This window comes from Phocoena sinus, chromosome 15 (genome assembly GCF_008692025.1).
Source record: "Phocoena sinus isolate mPhoSin1 chromosome 15, mPhoSin1.pri, whole genome shotgun sequence".
Classification (NCBI taxonomy): domain Eukaryota; kingdom Metazoa; phylum Chordata; class Mammalia; order Artiodactyla; family Phocoenidae; genus Phocoena; species Phocoena sinus.
The window spans coordinates 82134656-82146470 of NC_045777.1; the positions used below are offsets into that span (position 1 = coordinate 82134656).

Genomic DNA, 11815 nt, shown 5'->3' on the forward strand with positions numbered 1-11815 from the left:
TCCTGGAATGTTCTGAGATTTTATAGAAATTCAGCTTGATATACTGGATAGTAATGCTACTCTAATAGACGCTTCTTCTTTCTCTGTACTTAGGGTCATGACTTCTAGTTCTCCTTTAGTAATTAAAGTTGCTCTGAATGAGTGGATTTATTGACTTGAAATTGAAAATGATCAACTGTTCTAAGATTCATACTCTTGTTGTATTGACAGTCATGCGACTGTTCTTTGTTGACCAAAATTAATTGGAGAATGCTTTCTGGTAAAGTCATTCAATAGAATAGATTATCACCTGTAACTCACAGGATTATTAATTTAAAATCAATGAAGTAATGTTTGAAAAGTGTCTCTAAATATTGGAGTTCCCCAGAGACAGCCCTTAGGCATCTACTCTTTCATCTGCTCTTACATTCCTATAAACAATCTGCTGATTCTCCCATCTTTAAAAAAAAAACCAACCTACTGGTCTTACTATTCCCTCCAGCTATCACCGTACTTCTCTCCTTTAGAGTAAAACTCTCCAAAATTGCTGTCTGTAGTCCCTGGCTCCAATTTTTCTCTTCCTATTTTCTTGTGAAACCATTCCAATCAGGCTTTCTCTCCTACCACTCCCTGAAATTGTTCTTGGCAGTCACCAATGAACTTCCTATTTTAAAATCCAATTTTCAATTCTCAGGCTTCATCTTACTTGACTTAGCAGCAGCATTTAACACAGCTGATTACCCCCTGCTCCTTGAAACTCTTTCTTCAACTGGTTACCAGGATGCCAGACTTTTGGCCTCCCCTTGCCTCACTGGCCACATCATCTCAGTCTCCTTTGCTAGCTCCACTTCCCCCGACCTGGAAGTGTTGGAAGCTATAGGCCTCAGTAATAAGATCTCACCTCTTTTCCATCTATACTTATTCCCTTAGTGATCACAGTTTCATAGTTTAAAATACCATTCACACAGATTACTCCCAAATTTAAAGTTCCAACTGGAGTTCTTCCCAGAGCTTTGAGTTTCCAAGGAAAATTCACTTTCATTCAGTCCTCCAGATGGGATTTCCATGAACCTCTGAAGCAAGATGAAAGAAAGAAATGAGGACACACTATGAACACCAAGCTGAGATTTCACGGGAGGGAGATTAAACTCAAACTTGCCTGGAACTCAACAGGAAGGGGCTCTACAGTAGGCTCCACTTCTTCTGTGCTCTGTTTTTGGGGCAGAGAAGCATCCTCAGTAGTCATAGCTGGAAGGAGTAGCAAAAAAACCATGAAGGAGATAAACTATACCTTCCCACTTCCAAATTCACTAGGACAAAAGTTATCACAAGACAGATGAATTATGTACATAAGGCCTACTCCACTTAACTCAAAAAGCTCAGATAAAGACAATAACATGAAAGTGCTTTGACCAAAAAGTTAAACTCATGGACCCATAATATCTCAACCTTTTGGAACAATCTAATGGAGGTGGAAAAGTATGACGTGTTCTTTGTCACAAAAGCAAGCACTATGGAATATTCTCCCTTCCACGGATTCAGAGGGAAGGGAATGTGGATAAGAACAGAAATGTGGAAAGAGGAAGATGAGACAGGGGGATGCTATACAAGGAGCCTACTCATGGATTTCCAAACATGGTACCTTACTGAGTTTCTCTACTTTGGGGCCTTCTCCTGACATATGTCTGCTTCCCTTTTCTTTCATGCAGAGGCAACTAACCTTCATTCTCATCAAGGGTATTTCCTCCACTTGTCCCCACCTTCAACTCTATGTTTATTTCTGTAATTCTTACCTTTTTCTTCAACTTCAATGGTCAGATAATCCATGATCAGCTTCTTTTTGTTGGCCTGTTATTGCTATGACTCCCTCCTTATTCACTGTTTTAGATGAGATAAACACGGACTTTCCAGCAATATATAGTCTGCTTCTTTGTATATCATTCAGCTCTACCCGAAAGCTCTGGAGAGAGATTTTGGGGTAAGCCTTCCCCTCTCTGGAATTGATTCCTACTCCCTGGGGCATCTCCCTCTACCTCTACTCCTAGGAGGCTTATTATTTTGCTTAGAACCCTTATAATTTAGCCTAAATCAACCTTCACAGCTGGAAGACCCTCCTCTGGAGTACTAAGGTCAGTCACTGGATTCCACACCGAAGCAAAAACAGGAGAGCACCGGGGCAGTGAACTGTAAGCTTCAGTCACACACCTGGTTCCGGACGGTGCACAAACTCTCATAAGACCCTCAAGCACAGTAGTGGCCATTAGCTGGCCTGTGAATAATGTAGCAGTAACTGCAAGCAGGGCTCCCACAGTTGCCTTATCTCTTCCTATTCATAAACACCAGGCAATTGATAGATGGGGCCCTTCCTTACGCATTAAGACCCTGAAAATATACAGGCCGGGATTCCCTTCCACGTTGAGTCGAACCCCAAATACAGGGAGGCCCAAAAACTCTGATAGAGCAAAGCACAGAAGGGGAATGAGTAAGACACGGACTCCATTCTTTTCTTTCTGTCCCCAAAGTTCAGAACCTTAAGAATCTAGGTGGAGCGACAAGATGTAAAGCTAATACCAACGAGAGGCACTCGCGCTCTCCTCGGAAGCCGAGCCCTCGGGCCTCCGCACTCCCCTTCCCAGAATCCCTCGGTGTGCCACGCCCCCTTCAGGCTCCCGGACTCCATTTCCCAGAGCGCTTAGCGGCAACCTCGCTTCCGGGACTCCCCTTCTCTCAGAACAAGGCTCCCGAAGCCGGCTAGCTACCCAGCCGGAAATACCCCAAAGGAGTTCGCGGAGCTCCCGCGGTTGGGACGGGGACGCAGGCAGGGACCAGCCCTGACCCTGAGGAGGCCTGGACCTGAGAGCCCGGCCCGCGCTGTGGTGGAAGGCATTAGAGCCGCGCGCCCAACGGGCGGGCCGCGGAGGTCCGCGCCTCTAACCCGGTCTTCTCTTACCCCCGGACGCGCTGCGGACCCGGCTCCCGCCCCAGGGCTAGACTCCCGGCCGGGCTGCGTTCTGGGAGGGGCGAGAGGGGCGGACACAGTCGCCTTCCGGACCCACGGAGCTGCGGGGAGACAAAAGGCTCGAGCCCGAGGCTCCGTCTGGAGTCGCATCTGCGCACTTGGAGGCCACCGCGCCGGGTCGGGGGTCCCGGCGGAAGGACTCCACTTCCCAGAGGACTCGGGGACACTGGTTCCTGTCCTGGGAGCGCCTGCAGAACAAGGGGGGGGAACTGCGGGCCTTTCCTGTCGGCCTCGAAATGGAGATCATTCCCCACCTGATAGGTCTCTTTTCTGAATAAACTGAGAAGCTGTTGTTTAAAAGCTCAGAGTGATTTGAGTGTCTGATTATTCGTTGGGAGTGGGCGATGGGGACCTGTGACACATAGTCTTTTTCCTAGTATTTCTCATTCTTTCTTATAATAAAGCCTCAAATCTGGACACCGAGCGCTAGTGCTGATTTTCTTGAAAGCATTTTGGCTGATTTAGAAAGCATCGTCACGGGTGAGCAGCCGTTGTCCTAATAGGAGAGATATAAAAGAAGAAGCATGGTTAGGAATGAGTTCACAAGGAAAGTTAGATGTGAGAAAGAAGCAAGTAGGGGGGTTGGCTCTGAAGTGGAGGATTGTGCGGACCTAGGAACCTTAGTACTATACTGGGAGGGCCACTCCCTGGAGCCAAAGATCAACCAAGATAAAAGATACTTCTTCCCACAGTGTCAGAAACAGTCGGGGCTTTAGCTTCTAGTTCTTCACAGAAATCCAGGGAAACCCGTCTTCTTTCTTTCTTTTTTTAAAAAAAATAAATTTATTTTTATTTTTGGCTGCGTTGGGTCTTTGTTGCTGCGCGCGGGCTAAGCAGCAAGCGGGAGCTACTCTTCCTTGCGGTGCCCGGGCTTCTCATTGGGTGGCTTCTCTTGTTGCAGAGCACGGGCTCTAGGCGCGGGCTTCAGTAGTTGTGGCGCACGGGCTTAGTTGCTCTGTGGCATGTGGGATCTTACCGCACCAGGGCTGGAACCCGTGTCCCCTGCATTGGCAGGCGGATTCGTAACCACTGCACCACCAGGGGAGCCTAAACCCATTGTATTTCAATTGCCGTTCTAGTCCAAATTACCATAGTCACCTGAACAGTCTCCACATCTAATCTCCCTTTTCTTCAATCTGTGCTATTCAAAGCAGCCTAGATGAAGATTTAAAAATTAAATCTGTTTATGTCACTCTTCCTAGAACGCTTCAGTGGCTCCCTCTGCCCTGGAATAAGGTGTAAACCCCTTAACACAGTTTACAAAAACCCTGCATAATCTGGCTCTGCCAATCCTGAATTATCTGTGGCTACCTTCCTACCTTTATACTCAGATCACATGGGCTTTTTAGTATCTCACATCCCAAACTTTTGCTCTCCCTTAGTCTGCACATTCTGTTTAGAACATCTTCCTCTAGTTACCCTTCAGATTTCAGTTCAAATGTCACTTCTTCAGAGAAGACTTCCCTTCCCCTTCCTTCCCTTTAATTCAAATTAATTCTCTTGCAGAACTCTGTTCTTTCTCTCCACAGAATTGCCACAATTTATAATCATACATTTTTCTTCTATTATTTAATGTATACACAGACACACCAGAATGGGTGTCAACAGCTTGGAAGAAAATCCCAGAGACAATAGTGGAACATACTTAAGAATTGCTTTATTACAATATTCTTGGTGACAAGGAAAGTGATACTGGGTGAAAAAAACATGGGCACAGACAACACTGAGCGGAAAAATGATTCAGAATAGGATTCAGAGTGCGAAGAGTTTAGCAAGGCCTTAAGCATGTTATTTTCCTCTTTATGTGAGTACAAGAGTCATATCATTTTAAATGTTTGATTAAAACTATGTACAAGTAAGTCTAAAAGGGATCTATTAATAACATGAAATAAAAGGTCAGAGTGATAATAAAATATTTTGTCATAATTTAGTTGGCAGTGTTTTTTCTTTATTGGTGGCACAAAAAATAATGGTGCATCTTATAATTTCATGGTGTCTTAGAATCCATGGAATACTCCAGGTTGTTTACTACTGACTTTGTGAACTGTAAAATGAAAAATTCTGAAATAAATCATCTCTAGGACCTCTTCTTGTTCTGTTGTTCGGTGCTTCTCTGTGTTAAGGCCTGGATCTCAATGCTGATGGTGGGCAGACTCAGGGGACTTGGCTCTGCTTGTTAAATGCCATTATTCCTTTTTTTTTTAAATTGTGATCTTTTAAAAATTGAAGTATAGTTAATTTACAATGTTGTGTTAGTTTCAGGTGTACAGCAAAGTGATTCAGTTATATATATATATATATATATATCTTTAACACTTAAGTAAATTTTAATGGCATGGTAAATTGGCAAAGAAAATTTTTATACCAGTTGGATGAAATACAGTGTAACCATTAATAATATGCAGTATCCACTCCTAGGTATTTTTCCCAGAGAAATAAAAAATATACCCACATAACATCTTATAGTATGTGAATGTCCATACAGCATTATTCACAGTAGCCAAAAACTGGAAACAACCCAAATGTCCATCAACTGATGAATATATGTATATAAAATGAGGTCCAAAAAATAAATAAATAATAAATTAAATAAAATGAGGTCCATCCATACAATGGAATATTATTAAGCAATGCGAAGGAATGAAGTAGTGACACAGGCTACAACATGGGTGAACCTTGAAAACATTAAGTGAAAACATCTAAGTAAGAGAAACCAGACCCAGAAGGTCACATATTGTGTAACTTCATTTATAGAAACATCCAGAATAGACATATCTATGGAGACAGAAAGTAGATACATGAATGATTGCATAGGGCTGGACAGGACAGTGGGTGTGAGGAAATGGGTAGTGACTGCTAATGGGTAAAGGGTTGCTCTTGGTGGTTATAAAAATGTTCTAAAATGGATTGTGGTGATGACCATACAAGTCTGTGAATATACCCGAAGCTGTTAATTGTATACTTTAAAAAGGTGAATTATATTGTATGTGAATTATATGTCAATAGAGATGTTTTAAAAGACACATTAAATTTATAGGTAATATCTGTTAGTGTAGTATCACAGGGGAAATTGTTTTACATGAAGATTTTTACAAGAGAATGATGTGTAAGGACATATAGACAGAAAAATCCCAGTGAAGTTACACATTATGGCAAGAGTCTTGGTTTTCTCTGAGATGTTTGAATTTGGGTCATTTTAAGTTTTCTCATCACCATGTCCTGTATCGACAAATTTTCTATTAAAGAGCATATTTTACTGTTTAAAAGAAAAAAATAGTAATTGCCTTCTTTTCAAAATAGGGCAAAATAAAACACTCTTCCTCATAGGTGTGACTCAAGTACATTCTTGTGTGAAGGGCTGGAGGAAGAGGGTCCCCACATCGTCTCTTCAGTCTCTGCTTTGTGTTTTGCTGGTCACATGTCAGAATCTCTTCAGATAAATTATGAGACTGGGGCCTCCCTGAAAGCCTGATCTGTTTTATCCCCTGACCCGTCCCCAGCTCCTGGAAGGGTGCTTGGACATCCTAGAACATCATGTGTGTGTTATCCTGTCATGATTATGCAAATGTTTGGGAAATAAATTATTATGACTGCTCTTAGGGTTACTCTAAAGAGGAGAAAACCTTCAGAGGAGAAGCATCCCGCACAGACAGCGGATTCCCCGAGCAGAGCCCCTGTTTCTGTTTACAGAAGACCCGCACGGCCATTGCTGCAGGTCAGTAAGTTTCAGACATTTGGACGTACGGAAGGGAGGGAGGGAGGGTCAAGCACGACCGTATCCAGACAGATGACATGGGGAGAGTCAGTCCTGCAGGTCACATCCAGGAATGTGAAGGAGGAGAGAGCACAGGTCTGGTCCCCAGGCCACTTTCGTGTCCTCGCAGTAGGACCGGCTCCAGCTGTGGGTCCAGGACTTTCCCCAAAGCGCGCTCACCCCAAGTGAAAACGATTGACCTCAGCGTTGCCTTCCATGCGCTTCCCTCCCGCTTTCCCTGGGTAGGTAGAACTTCCCCCTGGCGCCTCCTGATCCTTAGGGAGCTCCTGTGACAAAGGGAACTCTCGCGGTCCCACCTCACGTTCCTCTGGCTTAGTGGCTGCAGGAACCTCGGTCTCGGAGAAGGGGCTGGACCACCAGCGCAGTTTGGAGGATGGCCAGAGCCTTAAAATCGCCAGGGACCGCGAGCTGCTTTAACAGGCGAAGGCAAGTGTTCTCCGAGCCCCTTCCCCTAACCCCTACCTTTACTTTTTCCACCTTTCCACCTTGCTTTCTACACGCCCATGATGTAAAGACAAGAAGTGCAGAGAGAACCCCAAACCCTCTGGACGCATGGAGAGCAAACATTGAATTCTGCAAGGGAGAAGTGAGGAAGTTAGCATGTGGTAAATATCCGAAACAGACCAGCATTTGTGGCTTCGTGGCACAAAGGTAGCGCATGTGTCTCTAGATCAGAAGGTTGAGGGTTCAAATCACTTTGGTATCCAAGTAGATATTACCCCTCAATTCTGAGATTTCACCAATAATCAACCTTTCAAAAAGGAGTCTTTTTTTTTTTTTTTTTTTGCCTCGCTTCTTGTGTGATTTTAGTTCCCCGACCAGGGATTGAACCCAGGCCCTCCGCAGTGAGAGCGCAGAGTCCTCACCACTGGACCTCCAGGGAACTCCCTAAAAGAGAATTATTTACCTATCTATTTATTTATTGAACTCAGCAAAGGACAGACTTTTAAATGGAAGGGGGTTGAGGTTGGCTTAATTAATTAAGTGAAAGCTTAATCCTGATAAGTCTGCAATCGTCCTCATTTCTGCCAGCCTGGGTTTTTCCTTATTGAGGTCGTGACCACTGGTTTGTATCTGGAACTTGATTGTTTCATATCCTCTAGGAGAGATGCATTTAAATGAATCCTAAGTGACAACGTGGTAAATGCCAGGGTAGCTTTCCACTCCCATAGAACTCAGGAGCTCGGTCATCAACATAATAAACTTAGAATCAACTTCTTTAACCACAAAGCTCAGGGGCTTTTAACAGAGGAAGCTCAAATCATGAAGTCTGGTGGTGGCAGTTGAGATGGGGAGGGGGGACAGGGAAACTGACTTCATCTAGATGACTCAAATATCAACCCAGAGAGACTGTGCCATACCCTTCTGGGGACCCAATAAAACTACGTCCACATCAGAGTGAATTCGTTAACAAAGTCTCCTCATGCCGTTTTAATGTCCTATCTGAAGTCCTCTGATGTCCTACCTGAAGCTTAGTCCTGATAAGGAAAAGGATGGAACGACCTAAATTTCGGCTCACCTGGGTTTTTCCTCCCTTTCAGATCATCCTTATCTTTCTGTTAAGTGCCTGTCCATTGCTGAGTTGTTCACAAGAAGTTTCTCTGGACTAAAGAAAAGGAGAAAATCCACGCCTGGGAGCCCGCAGACAGACGCTTGTTTATTTTTGTTCACTACTGAATCTATCCCTTGGGGCAAGAGTAAAAGACACAACCTTGACCCCGACGTGATTTGAACACGCAACCTTCTGATCTGGAGTCAGACGCGCTACCGTTGCGCCACGAGGTCTTCGGACTAGCCCTATTTTTTATGCCTTAGAGGGACAATTTCAGCGGTTGTCAGGTGCAGCGTCCAGAATTTTTTTCTTTTACTGCACTCACTACGGCTTGGGATTGACTGTGAGTTCTTTGTCCCTTTTATAACGAGGCTATTCAAAGCGAGACGTAAATGTAAATGAAGCAAGCGGGAAGCTGAGGGCTCAGGGGATACTCGCCCTGGTAATTCGGGAACCCCACTTCCCCTACGGAGGTTTAAAGGAACGATGTTTGGGAAGAGACTGGAAAATAAGAAGCTCAGCTCACCGGGGAGGCAGGGTGAGGTGATCAGCTCTCCGGGTTCTCTTGTCCCAGGGCTTCTGCATGTGGAGCGCGGGGAGGATTTGCACGTGGGTCACACCTGCGGAGGAACACTATTTCCCTTTACCAAAAGGGCGCTTAGAAGGTTTTTTTTTTTTTTTTTTTAAATAACATATTCAGGGGAGAGGGATAAATTAGGAGTTTGAGATTAACATATCCACACTACTATACATAAAATAAACAAGCACCTACTGTATAGCACAGGAAGCTATACTCAATATCTTGTCATAACCTATAATGGAAAAGAATCTAAAAAAGAATATATGTATTTATATATTTGTGTGTGTATATATATATAAAACTGAATCGCTTTGCTGTACACCTGAAACTAACACATTGTAAAACAACTGTATTTCCATAAAAATTTTAAAAAAACAAAAAAATTTTAAAGTAACATATTCATTGTAGAAATCTCATCAGACACAAAACAAAACAAAAACCACTACAATAAGCAGTGCTGAGCGCCTGCAGGCACCCGGCTCTGTACATCTTGCCGCCCCACGTGATCTTTCAGGTTAAAGAACAGAGGGGTGGGGGAGGGGAGATCAATGCTTTGTGGTTGCGCGGTTGAGGTGCCCAGGGATAACAGATTTCGCGCTTTGTTCGCTGGGCAGAGTGGAGTGGGGAGGAGCCGGCATCCGGGAGGTTCTGGACACAGGGAGTCGTGTGACAGCCAGAGTCCCCGACCTGGGCATCACAAAGACCTCCTGGATGAAGTAGAAGGCTGATCTCTCCATTTCCTTGCTGGCGTAACCCGGAACCTTCCATTTCCGAGTTTTCAGAACAGAATGATGACTTTGAGTTGGGAACAAAGAATAGTTTAGATATTCCCTCGTTTGTGTGTCACATCCCTAGGCAGTCAGACTAGCCTGGTTGAGGATGCTTTACACTGAAGACTCGAGGACCTCTGGTTCTATACTGGGCTCCAGAAGGGCATCACTCTCCCCTCTCCACCCACCCCCCCCGGCCATATCCAGGCCTCCTCGAAGACATTTAGAAGGGCCCATGTCATTTATAAAAGAACACCCACGGCAAGGCTTGCACTGTATGCCCCGCAGTGAATTTGCTGCAGTGGCTGAAGAACAGGCCGTCAGACTCCTCGGTATTTCTCAGAGGTTGGACGGACCCAGTTAAAGTTGCAACACGAAGAAAAATACTTGTTTTAAGAATGTATTTTATTTTCAAATTATAGCAAGTGGTACTGGTGTCCCTTTATATTAGAGATATAGAGTTACTGGTTGTAAAGGATCTCTAGATGTATCTCCTACTAAGATATATAGAGAGGTAATATATATTATACATATATGTATTTTTTCTTTTTAATGAGGATCGATTTAAAGATAACATAACAGGGAGTTCCCTGGCGGTTCAGTGGTTGAGACTCCGGGCTTCTACTGCAGGGGGCCCGGGTTCGATCCCTGGTCGGGGAACTAAGATCCCGTAAAGCCTCACGGCGTGGCCAGAAATAAAAATAAAATAAAACGTCCACCCTGCCCCCAAATTTCGCTGAAGCCGAAACCTCCAGATACATAGCCTAATCCTTGCCTGCCCCAACTGGTTAATGGGATAGTCCAGGGGAGAAAGAAGGTTAAAACTACTAGGGTAGTAGTAAAACTTAAAGAAATGCACTGTTTGGAGTTTTATTTTGGAGGAACAATGCACAAGACTTATATTGGATTGTTCATGATGCAAGGAGATAAATGGTGAGGAAATGCCTCTGGAGTTTGGAATAGAGTAACTAGGTGAACAGTGGTACAATTTATTTAAAATGATGGGAATCTTAGAATAAAGATAGAATGAGGGGAAAGAACAAGATTTTAATGTTGGATTTTTTTTTTTTTTTTGCCGTACACGGGCCTCTCCCCGCGGAGACGTGGCTCCGGACGCACAGGCCCAGCAGCCATGGCCCACGGGCCCAGCCGCTCCGCAGCACGCGGGATCCTCCCGGACCGGGGCACGAACCCGCGTCCCCCGCATTGGCAGAGTCATCGGCAGGCGGACTCTCAACCATTGCGCCACCAGGGAAGCCCTTAGATTATTTTTTAATATGCGATGTCTAGGAGGCATCCAAGTCAGAAAGTCAACTAGGCAGTTGTATACCTAATTCTGGCAGGAGGTAGAAATTTGAGGCTTATTACCAGAGTTGATATGCAAAGCCTTAGAAAAAGATGAGGTGATTCAATGTAAAGAAAGGACCCAGGATTGAACTATGACACACTTCAAACGTTAAAATTCAGGTAGGGGAATATTTGCTGGTGAAAATTTCTGCGAAGGAACATTAAGAGAGAGAGGAGGGACTTCCCTGGTGGTGCAGTGGTTAAGAATCCACCTGCCAATGCAGGGGACACAGGCTCAAGCCCTGGTCCACGAAGATCCCATATGCTGTGGAGCAACTAAGCTCATGTGCCACAACTACTGAGCCTGTGCTCTACAGCCCGCGAGCCACAACTACTGAGCCTGCTCTCTAGAGCCCGCGGCCACAACTACTGAAGCCCACGCGCCTACAGCCCGTGCTCCGCAACAAGAGGTACCACCACAATGAGAAGCCCGCGCACCACAACAAAGAGTAGCCTCCGCTCGCCGCAACTAGAGAAAGCCTGTGCACAGCAACAAAGACCCGATGCAGCCAAAAAATATATATATATATATTTTAATAAAATTACTTTAAAAAAAAAGAGAGAAGTAGGAATAAAAGGAGCTCAGCCAGGCATATTCTAAGGAGCCAAGAGGAGCATTTACTTGGACAGCTGCTAGAACGCCCAGTAAGATGGTAACTAGACTGTCCAGTGGATTTTCACTCTGGATGTCAATGGTGACCATGGCAAGACCAATGTTTTGGAGTGATTTCGTGGGAGAAGTAAAAGTGTAGTGGAATAAAAAGTGACTGTTAGGTGAGAATTCTGAGTGTAT

General features: G+C 44.6%; 1 non-coding gene across 1 annotated transcript; it reads right to left on the bottom strand.

Annotated features, from left to right (window-relative positions):
* Positions 1 to 8486: 8486 nt before the first annotated feature.
* TRNAW-CCA lies at positions 8487 to 8558 on the bottom strand. The gene has a single exon. It is a non-coding gene; the product is annotated as a tRNA-Trp (tRNA).
* Positions 8559 to 11815: the final 3257 nt, after the last annotated feature.